The sequence below is a fragment of the Microtus pennsylvanicus genome, chromosome 3 (assembly GCF_037038515.1).
Source record: "Microtus pennsylvanicus isolate mMicPen1 chromosome 3, mMicPen1.hap1, whole genome shotgun sequence".
In the NCBI taxonomy this organism is placed as follows: domain Eukaryota; kingdom Metazoa; phylum Chordata; class Mammalia; order Rodentia; family Cricetidae; genus Microtus; species Microtus pennsylvanicus.
Genome location: NC_134581.1, coordinates 125,103,537 through 125,120,062, shown reverse-complemented (window position 1 = coordinate 125,120,062; position 16,526 = coordinate 125,103,537).

Genomic DNA, 16,526 nt, shown 5'->3' with positions numbered 1-16,526 from the left:
TAGATTAGGCTACACTGTTCCAGTTGTTGAGTGATGGCAAATGATTTAAAAATGGCCACAGGGATCCTCAGTAGCTTTGAGGAGCTTGCTCAGGAGGTGAGTTCTGAGCCCCTCTCACAGTGATTCTGACCTCAGCCTGGTCGGCCTCGAAGCTGGATGTGTTATCACGTGCTAATCAGTGGTTGTGTGCTTTGTTTTGTTTGAGCAGGTGTGCTCGCCTGCGTGAGTAGCTGTGGAGATCCAGCCCACAGTCCTTGCCTCTGCTGGCTCCAGCCGGTACAGAGGAGACCGTGTGGAGCGGGAGTGTGTGCCATGGCTGCTCAGCTTATCGCAGACAGGAAGTTGAGGGACAGGGAGAAGCTTCAGAGGCCCGTCCTCAGTGAGCTCCTTCTTGTCACCTCCCAAAGTTTCCCCATCTCTTGGGGAAACAGTGCTACATCTGAGTATCAAGTATTCAACACAGACCTGTTTACATTCTCATCACAGTGGTGGTTTTTCTTTGTTACACTGTTTTTGTTCATTTGGCTATCAAGGAAATGAGTTTACTCTACTGATTATAAATCAGATGCGTACACACTATGAAATATATTTGACTAGACTTTATGTTTGATGGCCATGAAAGGGAAGAGACATTTTACTGTTCAGAAGATGGTATTGAGCAACTTGATGCAGTCGGTGGGGGGTGGGGGGTCGCTAGGTTGTTAACAGACTGCTGGTTGGCTCCTTTGGAGAGGGGTATGGACGCACCTTTGAAACTGTGTATGCCCCACCAAGCCTCACTCTGTCCTTTATAGAGCTGATGTAGACATTTAGGCATGGCCCGAAGTCTTGTTCAGTGGGTTATTTCTCCCTTTATGCTTTGCTCGAATCACCTCAACTGAGACAACCACACGGAAACCTTTCGGTTTTGCTGGGGTCAGTGGTTATTTTCCACTTACTGTTGTACTAATAGTGAACACCTCCGTCTAATAGTGTCAAAATTCTTTCTATGGAAAGTCATCTCTTGTTTGTGACTCATCGCCTTCATTAATGACACCATCTCTTTAAAAAAATAATGCCTTATTAATTTTTTTGAGAATTTTATACAATGAATTTCAATCACATTCAATCCAACTCCCCAGTTCCTTCCAGATCCACACCCTCTCTACCCTCACTTTCCTATCCACTCAACTTCCAGTTTTCTTCTTTTCCTTTTCCTTTTTTTCAAGACAGGGTTTCTCTCTAGCTTTGGAGCCAGTCCTGGAACTCACTCTGTAGACTAGGCTGGCCTCGAAGTCACAGATATCCGCCTTCCTCTGCCTCCCGAGTGCTAGGAATTAAAGGTGTGCACCACCACCGCCTGGCCTTTCTTCTTTTTTAAAAAAAGCCCATTGACTCCAATTTGGGGTAGTTTACTACCTTTGGGGGTGGGGCCTGCTTTGGAGTCTGGTTGACCTGCTAGCAGTCACACCATTAGTGAAATCCACTCTCTTTTTCCCAAAGCTATCAGATGCTGACAGCTTGTGGTAGGATTTCAGACTCCCTTTCCACCTCTATGCTGGGATTGTGTCTGAATAGAAGCTGAGCAGGGCTTGGGAATGTGGTTAAGATTCCTGTGAATTCGAGGGGTGCACCCACCCACTGTGACAGTGGAACTGATTTATTGGGAGCTCACCAAGGCCAGCGGGACTGGGACTGAATAAGCATGGGATGAAACCGGACTTTCTGAACGTGGCGAACAATGAAGGCTGATGAGAAGCCAAGGACAATGGCACTAGGTTTCGATCCTAATACATGAACTGGCTTTGTGGGAGCCTAGCCTGTTTGGATGCTCACCTTCCTGGTCCTGGATAGAAGTGGGAGGACCTTGGACTTCCCGCAGGGCAGGGAATCTGGACTGCTCTTCATTCTCGATAGGGAGGGGGAATGAGTGGGGGGGAGGGGGAGAGGGGGAGGAGAGTGGGGGGAGGGGGCGATATGTGTGAGGAGGGGGAGGGAAATGGGAAACGGGGAGGAGGAGGAATTTTTTTTCAACAACTAAAAAAAATAAACAAAAAAATAAACAACAACAAAAGATTCCTGTGAGTTCGTACGTGCAATGACCCTACTGTGTAAAGAAACTGCCACTGATTCCCTCTTCCTCTCCTAAGTCTAAAAACTCTCTAGCCACGGGATCTTGTTTCCATTAATAGCACCAGGTACGCGTTTCATCTCATGGGGTTGGCTTTAGATCACCTCAGAGAGTGATTAGTTACTTCCATAGCATTGTGCCACTATTGCATCGGTAGGGATAATTTGTCAGGCCGGTCGTTATTTTAGCTTCCAGAATCCACAGCTGGGTGATATGGGTGGTGACTTCTCTTCTCTTGTCGTGTGCACAGCGCCATCCAGCCGTGTGAAACTGTGTGCACAGCGCCATCCAACAGTGTGTGAACTGGTCATCTTGGAGGACGCTTTCAGGTGAGCACCGTGATTTCTGCACTCTGCGATTTATGTATGTGGTGTCTTCAGCAACAGAGTTTTACTATCAGATTTTGGAAGGTAACCAAGAGCATCAGCGACAACCTGTAATGTCTGGAAGACTATGGGACCCAAAAAGTCAAAAAGAAGTACCCATTTCTGAGGCTGGGGTTTTTGTTAGCCTCTGGTATCTAGTTTTGTGAGTTAAATCAACCAGAGAAAGAGAATACACATGGATACTCTTAAAGCCGAGAAGGAAGTCTTTATTGATATCCAGAGGCTGCATGGGGATCTTGCCCAAATCATACAGTCTTGATTCTCAGAGTTTTTGACTTTTATGCATAAAAATCACATCCTGGCTGACACACTTTACTTAGCAAGAAGCAGAACAGAAGCCCAAAAGAAGGTTGGTGTATTTAGGACTCTCTGGGATCCTGGAACTATGGACCAAGTCTTGAAGGATTAGGTCTTTATTTCCTCTTTTGCAGGTATTGGGGCCCACATGGTTTTAAGGTCACAATGGTATCTCAAACATGGCATCAGTTGTTCTAAGGTCTGTTACACTAGTAGGAACATTGTCTTTTTATCATTGGTTAACTCAGTGTTAATGTCTTTTATGCATGAGAAAAGACAAGGACTTTTTGCCAGAGTTTTCCTTGTTCTGGTTTGGTAGCTCAATCTCAAGCATGCCCTTTGCTTGAAATTATGATAGCATAAGCGAGACAAGATTTCACAACATGCTTTCTCCAAAGGCCAAGAGAGTGCAAAGATACGTATTTGCAATTTTTTTCTTAATTTTTTGTTTGAAGGTCTTCAGATCAGAGTAGAAACTTTGGAATAAGCCAATATTTGGTGAAATGCTGCTTGTGTTAAGACATCTGCTTGAACTGTTTCCAGTGACACTCTTTTGTCCAAACCAAGCAAGACAATCGTGGGCTATCTTGTATGCTTAGATTTGTAATCAGCACAATTTGGAAGAGCTGTCTTTTACATTAAAAAAATTCTGTTTCAATTATAGTGAAGAATGCCAAGAAATTCTAAATCACCATTTTTTTTACAGAAGTAAACACAATATTTGTTGGTTTTCACATTTAATATATTCTTCACAAACTGGAAAAAAGAACTACCAGGGAGGGGAAAAAGCCTACTAAAAGACTAAAACATCCCAATTCAACAAAATGTTACACATTTTCAGTAAAGCAGGCATGATGAATAGCAATACCTGTAATAACTTAAGACGGTTTTAAAATTCGCATATTTTTACAATCACCAGGATATCATCCTGGCCCCCCCTTAGCTTCTGGTCCTTGTGGTCTTCACCACCTGAATTCAGATGAGCACAGAGAACACAGTGTGGAAGGCAGGCAGGCAAGGCCAGCAGAGTGCATTACTGAATTATATGGCATTCTCCAGGGTGAGAATGGAAATGGCCAAGGGAACCACTGTAGAACCGGGACTCATGACATAATGAGACTTATCAGGCACCATTTTTAAAACTTCATACTTAACAAAAAAGTTGGGTGGGTTTGATGCACGCAACCAAAAGCTAGCACGATTGGCGAATCCGAAGTCTGAGGCAGGCTGTCTTGCAGGACAGAGTTAGGTCCCCGAATCTATTGTGGTCTGACTAAATCTTGTTCCCTCTAAAACTCATGTCAAGATTTAATCTCCATTATGAGATATTAAGAAATGAGGCAAGGTGAGACTTCACAATATGCGATTAGAACTCTGCCTTTGAGGGTGGATTAACCCATTAACACAATCAAAGAAGGAGTCTGCTATAAAAGCAAGACAAACAAGCAACAATAGAACAAGAGTGAGCCTGCTCTGAAGCCAGCTTGGCTTAGTCCCTCCTGTGAAGATCCTCAGCAGTCAGGATTGTAACTCTCCTTCTTTTCTGCTTTTGCGACATTCTATCATCTTTATTCTACCAGGTAGTAGCATCTCTCAGTAGCATCTTTTTCATCCAGCTCGAGCTTAGAGAGGAAATACACCGCTGAGACTTTTGTTGATGCTTCTTGCAAGAATATCTGTTGCTGCTTCAGTAAGCCAATTTTCCTTTGGTCTTCCCAAGGGGCAGAACGAGCTAGGGGCTCATCTCTGCTCTCAGTCACCTTCTTTGCTCCCTCCAATTCCTTCCTCTTCAGTCTTGGGAATTTTCAGCATCTCTTCTTTGGTTAATGAGACCAGCTTAACTGTATGATAGAACTTAAAACTACCTTTTCGGGCCCTTGAAAACACCACGTTTCTGAGCACTATAGGAAAGTTTCCGTACATTTCTGAATTCTCCTTACTTAACCCCTTATTTTGGTCTCTTCATTCAGCATCTTCAGAATTCACTCCTAGGCATCCTCTCCTCGTTCTGGCCATGCATTAGACTGGATATTGTGGCCAGTTTGCTGTATAACATGTTGTTCTTCTCTAGAGTCTGACACATTCCTCCACAGGGCTCTTCCCTGCTTGGCAAGGAAGTAATCTTAAAACAGATCACATGACCCATAGAAGCCCTACTTTGAGACTGCCCAGTCTTTCAGTATGGGGAGAAGGCATGCATTCAATACAGGTGATCTTTTTCTCTTTTCAAAGGGGAATTTGCCAGGAGAATCTGGGGATTAAAGTTTCTCAACTACATCTACGTTGGTCTTCCAGGACAAGTTTCAAAATTCCTTTGTTTCCCTGCCAGGGCCAAGACTTTGCTGTAAGAGACCGCTTTCTTTAAAGTTTTGCAACTAAGTTCCGTGCCTTATTGTGCCATACCCACAGGTCGCAAGAGGTGTTTATAACACCGACAAAGGGATTTCTGGCTCTCATGGCGTCTCTCGCACAGAGATAAGCTGAACAGAGTTAGTTGTTCTCTCCTTACAATTCAACTGAGCTACACAGTCCTTGTAAGTCTCTGTGTTTCTCTGTGTCACACGTGAAGAGATCATGCCCACCAGTATACTCAGGCTCCCATTGTACCTGAGCCATTGCATGGCCACACCATACCAGGGTTCACAAGTGGAGACTTCTTTGCTAACAGGTGACTCAATGCCAAACTTTCTTCTCTAGCGCCTGCTTCCTGGGCCTCGTTTTAACATCAGCTACCTTCGATCAGAATTCCTAGCAGCAGAATGTCAGATGAGATACGAGTGTGTGAGGTCTGCTGACACTGGAATAGCTCGATTTTGTGAGTTTTACTCGGAGAATTTGAAAGTCTCCATCCACATGAAAAGTTCTGGCCACCAATACACAGTTGATTTTAAACCACAGACCGCAAGATATTGAGCGGAGCCTAAAGATTCATCACTGTCTTCCTGTTGGGTCTCTAGTTTCGTGAGATCTTCAGGGTCATGTCGGGCAGTAGTAGCGCCATGTCGACAATAGCTGGGCTGGGATGCAGAGTCTCTTTTGATATTAAATCACTCAGTCTGGCAGCCGTAATCTGGCAGCCATGAGGACATCACTCAGCATATACGTTGGTTGTTAAAAAGCCACAGGCCAGCGAGTAAAGCTTTAGGGAGGGAAAGAAGAGCAAGAATTGCAAGCAAGTGACTCGTTCCAGATTTTCCCCTTTTCATCCAGAATCAGACACTGTTAACCGTGGCAGGGTTGCTAGGCTTCAGTTGGGCAAGAAGGCATCATGGTAGACAATCTGGGGAGTAAGCAATGCCTTGCAGCAGCTGTGGGCGGCGTCCACGGTGATTTGGGTAGGGCAGCAGGGAACCCTGTGCTCTTGTTTCAGTCGACAGACACAGGAACACCAAACACATCCAGAGGCAATAGTACTCATGGAGACAATGCCCAATGCTTCTGATTTATTTTCATAAGAGTTTTCACAAGTGATTTCTAGAAAATGACATGTGTTCTCTTTGTGTACACAGGTGTGGGCCCGCACACCTTCCATAAGCACCCTTGAGTGAAGGTCAGAGGAGAGCTTGTGCGCAGGTCCTCTCCTCCCGCGCGAGGATCCAGGTGATCCCACTATGTCATCCGGTTTGTTTACAAGCGCTTTGACCTGCTGAGTTATTTACTGGCCCATGAATGACTTTTTTAAACCTTTACTTACACAGTTAGGATTATACGCAATTTGTTATTTTACTTCTTAGAGTTTAATATTGTCATAGTACTTCCCATTCATTGTAAGATTTTTAGAAATACAATTTTTTAACCACAGCACAAGCATATAAACTTGGTTTTTTAAAAATCACAATAAAACATTAATTTTACAAAAATAAGTAACCTCTCATTTGATATGACATGTAAAAAAATAAGGTTGTAGATCAAGCTTGTCTGGTCCTCACAGGTTGCTACGGCAACTTGTTAGGCATGAGCAGAAAGCTCGTGTAGCGGAGACGGAGGATGGGTATGCTGAAGGTCTTACATGCATGGGTGTCGGATTCAGAACGGTTCTAAAGAGACAACACTTTACACCTCCAAATCCGAATATCACCTTAGAAGATTATAACACAAAGTATGCACCTCGAGTTAGAGTGAAGGCCACACAAAAGCTATTGCTGCTAGAGCCGAGGTTGCCTAAGATTTGGGGGATGCTAGGGCAGGGGAGGGCGCAGAAAGTGCAAGGAAGAAAGGAAACAGTTTTTTTTTATTGTTTTTCTTTTCTTTTTTCTCTTAATTAATTAATATTTTTGTTTATTTTATATCCTGACCACAGTTTCTTCACTCCTTTCCTTTTATTCCTTTCCCCACCTCCCCTCTGCCTCTTTTGAAGCCATTAAAATATATTAAAAAGCCAGAGTGCTGGTTCAAAGGTTAAAAGCTCTTGTTGTTTTTCCGCAGAACAAGAATTCAGCTCCCTGCCCCCCTCATCAGGTGGTCCAGGGGAACTGATGACCCCTCTGGCTTCCACAGGCACCTGTGTTCTTGTGGCAGACACTCATGTATAGACATTCACTTACACATGAATAAAAGCACATATGCAGACACATAAACTTAAATAATAAATAAATCTTAAAAAAAGATTGTAAAAGGTATAGTGGTGAATAGCTGCCGTTCTAGCCCTTAGGTGATGGAAACAGGATTAGGCATTCAAAGACAGGTTGGGCTGCATCGCAAGGTCTGTTCAGAAGACCCGTGGTCTGGGGAAGTGGTTTAGTGGTGGGGTGCTCTCCCGACAAATGCAGAATCCTGGTTTGAACCTCAGAACTGTGCAAAAAGTCTGTATTTGGGAAGGAGAGCCAGACAAGTCTTTCTCTGATAATTCTGCATGCATTTCCTCAATGCTGTCATCTAGGACTGGGGGTGGCAGGGAGGAGGCAGAGGCAAAGGAAGGCCAGATGTGGTGGTGTAAAGGAAGGGGGATTGTGAGTTTGAGGGTAACTGGAGTTGACTCTGAAAAGTTAAAAAGTCATTTGAAATTATCCAAACGATTATAGAGTCCTTCTGTGCTTTTGGATAGGGGTGGAAGAGAACAATTAAAGACTAGAGAGGTACAAAATTTTGGAAAAAAAATACAGCTACATTGTAAAACAAGCATATCTAAAATTTTGAGGACACCTTAGAAAAAACATCAACTCCTTTTTCTGCTAACCATGAGGAAAACCACAAAAGCCGTGGGCAAGAAAAACAGTTAGTGCTGGTATGGGCAGATAAGACCAATGGAGCAACCGGGAGCTCAGAGACAGTCTCAGGTCCCCGCGACATTCAAAACATGACGGAGACGTGATGGGGAGCAAAGAGGAAGGCTCGCCGTATGGGGAACATGAGAACCGGGCTACACCGAATACCACCTGGGAAGGTTGGCTACACATGGACAAAAAAAGCCCTAGTGTGAAACGCAAGAGAGTTGAGTCTGCCATAGAAAAACAGCCGTGCGGGAAGAGCTTCCTACTGAAGGCTGTCAAAGGTGGGCCGTTAGTGAGATGACAGGGTGGAATTAGCTGTTTGCTGTATCAAGTATGAATAGGCCACTTGTACCTTCCCTAGGCAGAGGACTGTAAGCCACTCCCTACAGACTGTGGCAAAGGATAGGAACTGGTAACTCATAGGCAAGGACTAGCCAGAAGCTTGTATGTACCCCAAAGAGTCTCAAGCACCAGAGACATACTGGTCTTTCCACAGTGGTTTGACCTGAGCTGATGTACCCATTAACGTTAGGGTCAGGACAATGCCAAACACAGCCTAGGCCTAGCCTCAGAGAGGCCCTGAACCTTATCCATCATGGATTCAACATTTATGAATTCATTTACTTGCTAAAATTTGCTTACAACCCCAAAATTTTGTGGCGTATTTTGTGGTTATCTGTGGACATCTAAAAGAAAAACAAAATATTTGGGTCACCCAATAAGTATACTCCTGGCTGGGGCTGAACACTGGGACATTTTGCTTTTTTTCCTTGTGCTCTCTTGCTGGGAACAAGTATCTTTTTCTTGGTCTGTTTAGTGCCACATTTTTTGCATGTTTGTGTAGTTTTTGTTTGCTTTCTGGTAATTCTGAGGTTTAAAATTGCCTCTAAGTATAGTACCTAAGTGTTGCTTCACATTGCTCCGTGCGGAGAGGCTGTGCTATGCCTTGGCTCTGTAGCCCTGAGCTCTATAGCCTTTAGCTGGAGCTCTTTAAAGAGAAACACACACAAAGCGCCTTTGTGTACTAATAGGTTGACAGAAACATGAACAGGGAGTTGCAGGAATTGTATTTCATGTTTTCCCTAGGAGCAATGTTTCAGACCTCACCAATTCAGTGTTCAAATGGTTTCATAGAGTACAGCTACCTCAGATAATGAGAACTGGGTAGTGGTTAGCAGTGAATGACAGCCTGTAGATACAATGACTTTGGTTAGTAGGATACACTGGAAGCATCCTGTGGTTGTCCCTCCTGCGTCCTACAGAGAAGGCCGTTCCTTCCGTGGTCAGCAAAATGAAGAGATTCTTGTCTAGTTTGTCATCTTGCCTTGCTCCCAGGTTAATCTTTGAGATTTGTACCAGGAACCCCTGAAATCCCAGTACATGGAGGAAGATGTAGGAGTTTGAGGCCAGTCTGGGCCCTACACTGAGATTCTCATCTTAGAAAACCTGGGGCGGGAGCTGTAATTTACCAGCCAGATTTTGCTTAGCCTGTGCGAAGCCCCGAGTTCCAGCTCGCCAGGGAGATGCAAGTTGAAACTACTGTGACATTTTGTTTTACCAGAATGGCTAGTGTTAAGGAAGCACATGGCAACAAAGGCTGCTGGGGATGTGGGAAGGGGGATCTCAGGACTGTGCCTGGGAAGGCAAACTGTTGCAGTCACCATGGAAACTGATGTGGCGCTTCAGCAAGAACTAGCTACAGCACTCCTGGTATGTACTTCTATATTCTTCTATATCCTTCTACAGAGACACGTGCTCATCCATGTTCATGTTACTCTTTCACACTAGATAGGACAGGCAACCAGGCTAGACGTCTACCTGCTGATGGGCGGATATGAAAAATGTGGTGTCTACACACAGTGAAATTATGAAACTTGCAGATGAATGGATGGAGTTGGTGAGTGGATGGAACTGGAAGATAGGCTGAGTGATGTAGCCCAGACCCCAAAGAGAAACGTGGTGTGTTCTCACTCACATGTGGATCCTAGCATCGTATCTTTAGGTTTGTGTGTTTAACTTGGAGTGCATGTAGAGGCCAGTAAACTCCGGTAAAAAGCAGGGACTTCTGGTAATAAGAGAGAAGAAAGATCTTGGGGAGGAGGATGGAAGAACACAGGTGATAAGAAGAGGGAAAGGCAATATTGCGGAGAAAGCTTTAAATAAGTAGAGGAATGGGAAGGTAGGGAAGAAGAATGGGGAGGGAGGATAATTAGTACTAAGGCCATTTATTGAAAGGGCCATACAGAAACCTACTATTTTATAAGCTTCCTGATAATATGTATAACATAATATGTATTTACATATTATGTTTATTTATGTATATCCCAGAACAGAAGCCATAAATTGCCAAATAAATACCCCAGTGCAGGAGTGGGGTGTCACAGCTTGAGTTGTTGGTCAGAGCTCTTCAAGAGGCCTCCCTGAACAATCCAGGCTCTTACCATGGCTTTTCGTTGCTCACCAGAACTTGATGGTAAGACCCTATAACTAAAGAACCACATCCTTTGTCACAGGACACAGAAACCACTTTGGCACTGGCCCAGAAAGCTTCCTTTTTGCCAGTCAGTGTTCACAGGCCCAGAAGGTCTTCTCTTGGCTTAACTGGGCATTTTTGTGTGTGTGTGAATCTATTTTATCTTCCTTCCTAGCATGACACCAATTCTTTTTATCCTTTTTCTGTTTCCAGTGTAACAGATTTCTGCTCGAATAAGTCTTATCTTCTTATGCTTGTCTTATATTTATATTATTTTATACTCACACACACAACCAGACACACATCACACACACCACACACACACACACACACACACACACACACACACACACACACACACACACACACACATTTCTGCTGGGGATCAAACTCAAAGCGTTGTATTTGCCAGGCAAATGGTCTACCACAAATCTGCAGCTCGTGCTTGCAAACTGCTTTTATTTTTCTGTTTTTTTTTTTTATAGTAGAGAATTAGGTTCAAATCAGGAAGTAGCTGGCTAGCCCCGAACAGTTACGTCACTATTATACCAGTGGGAATGTCTTGCCTCACAGGTTGCTGTTGCCTCATTAGGGATCCACATGGGGTCAGATGACCGATGAGTGTTCTTTTCTGTAACCTGCCAAGACTTTTCAGAATTAGGGATGCTAGGCAGCAGGGAGGAAGCATTCATCTCAGTTCCAGTGTGGTGTCTTATACGCAGTGTTTTTGGCAATAGTAGCTTACCATCTAGTTCTGATTTTATCTAAAAATAGTGGCAATACCCTGAATCGTTTTTACCGCCTTGTTTGACAACTCACAATCCTACACTGGGATTTTCATTTAAAAATCTATAGTTTCTGGGAATAGTATTATCTGTCTATCTATCTATCTATCTATCTATCTATCTATCTATCTATCTATCTAAAACTATATATAACAGTATATAGGTGTAAATAATTCCAAAAATAAGCCCTCAGAATCTCACTAGCATATTCAAGCGGTAGTGGAGACGAGAAGTTTAAAGCCAGAATTTAGACAAGGAACACAGAAGAGATGATGTCCACTGAACACTAGTGTGTACTAAGCCTTGTTGGAGGCATTTTGTAATTGACAAATCACTAACACTTTACAATAGGCATGTGAAAAATTGCAGCCACTAATGATATGGAAAAGGGTATTATAAAGGTCCAGTCATTGGAGTTAAGTTATTCAACTAAACTTATTTCAATCCATACTTGTAAAAACTATTAATGCTCACATATTTTTTCAGTTTTAGAAATCCCCACAATTATTAGGTGGGTTCCTGCTACTACAGTAAAACTTATCATTCCCAATGACTCTTGCATCTGCTTAATAATATTTGAAGGGACCAATATGTGAATAATTGTAGAAATATTTTTAAAAGGTAAATTGATTCCTTAGTCTTTCCCATCTTCCTTCCCTATGTCTACTGCCAGAAGGTGGCCTTCCTGGCCTCCACGTCGACCATGATAACAAGGCACTATTAGTAGCCACGGTCCCTGGAGCTGTGTGACTCACAATCAACATAGAAGACAAGGCTTTCCACCTCTGGACTTAGCTCTTTACAGTTTGTAAACCACTCTTCGTTAGCTGTCCTGGGCAGCTAAACCTTCACTTTAAGCCAACAGAGAATGGAGTAATTTGTAGTAATGTGTAAAATGTGCTCGTAACAGAAATGGAAATTTGTGGGATAACCATGGGAAAGTTCTCAGGTAGGAGGAGGCAGGTGCTCAGATTCTTAGACTAGGAATCTGGGAACACCTGTTTACAAAGGGAGACATTTGGTTCACATCCATCCTTCTGCGTGTTGGAAGACGCCATGAGGTAAGCACGGGTGCACCTGGTGGGCAAGTATAAGATACTAGCAGAATTGTTTTCATGGATAGGGTGTCCTGCTGCCTTAAGCAGAGACCCACAGCGGTATCGAAGGCTGGAGAACACTGTGTGCAAGCCGAAGTCACAGGAAGCTCTCTTCTATTACAAGCATGGTGATCGTGTGGCCATCTGGAGATCTGGAGGCGCAGGACATTGAAATAGCCAGTGCTCTCTGTGACTGATGGGAGCCCTCCCAATGTCGAACCCAGACAGAGGGCTTAGCACGAATTAGCCTTTTCCTAGCATTGTCTCTTAAAGCTTGTTTCTAGCCAAGAGGGTTAGCTCAGCAGTTAAGGAGCAAAGGATGGGAAAGTTTTTCCCTACACTTCAATGTCGGGGATCTCAGGACAGTTTTGCCTAAACTGAGACAGATACCAAGAAAGGGGCACGACACAAAATGCATCCACAGAACACAGACTCCCATTTAACACGATAGACGAGATCTCTGGTGGAGCTCTAAGGAGCCGGCGGGTAGGAGTGAGCACATACGGTGGAGGCTCACCCAGGAGCTGGGGAGCAATCTATCTAAAACAAAGAGCTTAAGCTTAAAACAGACTGCAGCTGGCACCTCTCCTTGGAGATAACACAGTCAGATAGTGTTGAAGAAGAATGGTCCAGAGAGCTCACCGGCCTGCCTTTGGGAGACATGAAACAGTGAGGAGCTCCCTGGTTTCGTCCTCTGCTTCCTGACTAGGTGTGAGCCCTTGCCTCCTGCTCCACGCCCTCCTTCCTCCATAGGAAGAACTCTATCCTCTTGTGCTGCAGCTGAAATCAATGCTTCCTGCTTTAAGTTTGCACCAGGGATTTTTGTCGCTGTGACGAATAGGACTCCTTTTCCTTTCAAACTTTCTCCTCTCATTTCTTTCCTCTCCCTTGCCTTCTCTTTCCTTTTCTAAGTGGCACGCACCCCTCTCCCTGAGCACACAGTGTGTGGAGTATGATGGGGACTAATCTTTTACCTTTACCTTCTCAATCCACAAAGGGCCTAGCACCAAACATTTCGGACTCCTTGGGGTGTGCAGTGATTGGGCAGAATGTTAGGATGGAAAAACCTGGGGATTGTGTTTAATAATAAGCCATATGGTATAAAGGAAAGACAGTGCTGACTTTGATAACTGGCCCTCTGTTCTCACACTTTTCAAAAAATCATAGCTTCCCTGGATCACGTCTCTGCAGGATGAAGACTGTATTCCTCACATCATCATTTTTGAATCACCTTTGCTGTGTTCCTAATGATGATGGGCTGGGCAATGTTGGTGGATTATCCCCCGGGGGCGAGCGTGTGTGTGTGTGTGTGTGTGTGTGTGTGTGTAAAGCGCCTTCTGCTACTGCTGAAACGTGAACATGATGGCTGAGTTTCCGTGGTCTGCATAGCTCAGGCACATGTCTGGTGTGCGTGCTTGGAGTCACGCACAGCTCAGCATGTGTGTGGGAGCTCGAATCTTTGTATTTTTTCAGTTCTCTAATACTGTGACACATACCAGAGATAATCAATTTAGAAACAAGCGTGCTTGGGTGGGGCGAGGTGGGTCATAACCCTGCTCCAGAGCCAGCTTTTTAATAAAGCAGAACAGCATAAAACAGCTCTTCAATATTATCCATACCCCAAAGACACCCGAATCCCTGCAACACCAAATCCAGGGACATTCAGAGGGAGCAAGCAGAACAAAAGGAAGCTTGGCTATAAGACATCTGGGTGTGGGCCAGCTGCGGCAGTGCGGTGAACAGCAGGAGGCAGAACAGGGGGCTTGTGGTGCTCTTGAGGTCTGTGCACCAGGAATCCTTGTATTGCCCCAGTCTGGTGCTGCAGCAGAGTGAGGAGTGGCAGACAGAAATTCTTGGTCAGACACAAGAGCCAGCTGGGAGACAGAGCAGACAGGAAAAAAGACCTTCTTCAGAAGCAGAGTGAGGGACAAGGATTGCCCACAGGCAGGTGTACGGAAGTGCCCGATGAGAGCAGGCTTTAGCAAGCCAGCGAGCAAGACAGAGATGGAGCAAGCTCCAGGGGCAAGCTCGTGTGGAGGCAGTCAGGAGCAGTCAGCCTTGCAGAAATCCTGAAAATACAGCATGTGGCTCAGGGACGATTTGACTGTGCTCAGTCCAGATGCTCATCTGAGCTATGGAACTTGAAAGCACAAACCCAACAGACCACAGAGAATGGAAAAAGACGGAATAGCAACACCACCAGGGAAGACCAGATAAACACAGACAAGTGATGACCGCCTTCATTCATACACCTAAACCAGAAGGACAGTAGGGCATCCTCTCTGCCACAGATACTGGGTTTATGATCATGCCCATCTCCCTTTTATCTCTCCAAATCCTTGAACTCCCAAACCAGAACAGAATAGCTCAATAATAGGTTTGAGCTTACAAAGAATGCTGGCCAGCAATTCTTACGTTGGTTTTGCTTTCAATTTGCAAATTGGGGCAGTTGCAATGTGGGCTTCCTGGGGCCTATCCAGCCCCCTTGGACTTGCTTCTTCTGGATCTTATCCTCTTTAATTTATGGTGGTCATGGTCTTGGGCTTCTCGAAATTCCAAGTCCACCAGAGTCTGATGTCTCCAAGGGATCTTGCTGGGTTGCTCCAAATGTTATGTAGTTCCTGACCCATGGGAAAAGACTATAGACTCAATCCAATCATAAACAAAAGATTTATTGATTACTGCTAGCAGGGCTGCAATCTCTGAGCCAAACTTGAGAATGGGAACGAGGGAGGGATTTTTCAAGCTGAAAACCACAAGAAGACTGGTATCTGTACAAACAAGTCAAGTGCAGTTCTGCTCCGCCAAGATTAGGTCGTCAAGGCCCTGAATGTCTGCACAAGCAGGTTACAGAAACCGAAAAGCTGTTAGTCAAAACCATAACAAGCAAATGGTCTCAGTTATACATTCCTGGGTGGAAGGTCACTGAGTCAGGTTACTGGAAACTTATCTTCCAGAGACAAAGGGCTAATGGGAACCGAGATGGATGCCTAGCAGAAAATGAAGTCCCCGCCTCCCATCACCTCTAAAGACACTTAACCATCAGAGAGCAGTACTTGCCTGCTTCCTTCAAGCTGTTGTCACACTGGGGTTCTTAGTGATGCCAACCAAGTGTCCTATTCTGTAAGAGGAAGCAAACCTTGATGTAGAGACGGGCCAGCTGACTAACTGTAAGAGGACTGCTGATGAGAGCCTGAACTCCTAAGTAGCAGCTTGGATGGTGAGGACAGCGGCTGCCAGAGTTGGGGAGAGGGTGGGACAGCTTGATTGACAGCAGGATAAAGTCAAAGGAAAGGCAGAACATGCACTTGGGTTTCTGTATTGGGTGGTCAAGTGGGAAATCACGAACTCTGAGGAACACTGACACATTAAAAGTGAGCAGTTAAGAGTCCATTGGCTAGAGGGTACCTCAGAACCAAAGGCAGAGATGAGTGACGTCACTGTGGGAGGTAGCATCTGATGCACAACTCAACCCTTGAAGGTCTTTCCATAAGATCCACTAAGACACAGAAGTGGCTTGGGAATCCGTGCGAGGTGGAGATGGACAATTAATCCAGGACCCACTGTGAGTGATACTGGTGACGGAGAGGAGAGAGTGCTTCTGCCACAGCGGGACTGTTGCAGCACACATGTTCTCTGCGGGGTGTTGGGGGACAGGAGGGAAGAACTTCTGGAGCTTGTGAAAAGGAAAGAGAAATCAAAGCTGGTACCACATGGGGACCACTGCCTGGGAAGGAGTCTGCAACAGGTGCTCTGGTTTCTCTGAGCCTGAGGAAAAGCCGTGTGTGTAGGGTGGGGGCAAAACAAGGCCTTGGAGGTGCTAGTTTGGAGAACCCAGGGAGTTTGTAGTCTTCAGTATCAATTTTCTTGATGAGGCAGGAGAGACTGATATTCTTGAGGAAGAGAGAAGGCAGTGGGACTGTTTGGGCTTGAGGAAGATAAAAGTCTGAAAGTGTTTTTAGGAGAAGGGAAAAACAAACCAATTAATATACAGAAGTGGGCAGCTGGCCTATAGGTTCTGTAGTGTTATTGTGACTTTAATATTTACTGATGGCAAAGAAAAGCACAGTCCCAGGAGTTGATGCAATAACTAATGATTAAGAGATGGGCTGCCTAATACCTCTGTCATCAAGGCTTATGTTTGTGTGGATGCACAGCAAGGGTGTTT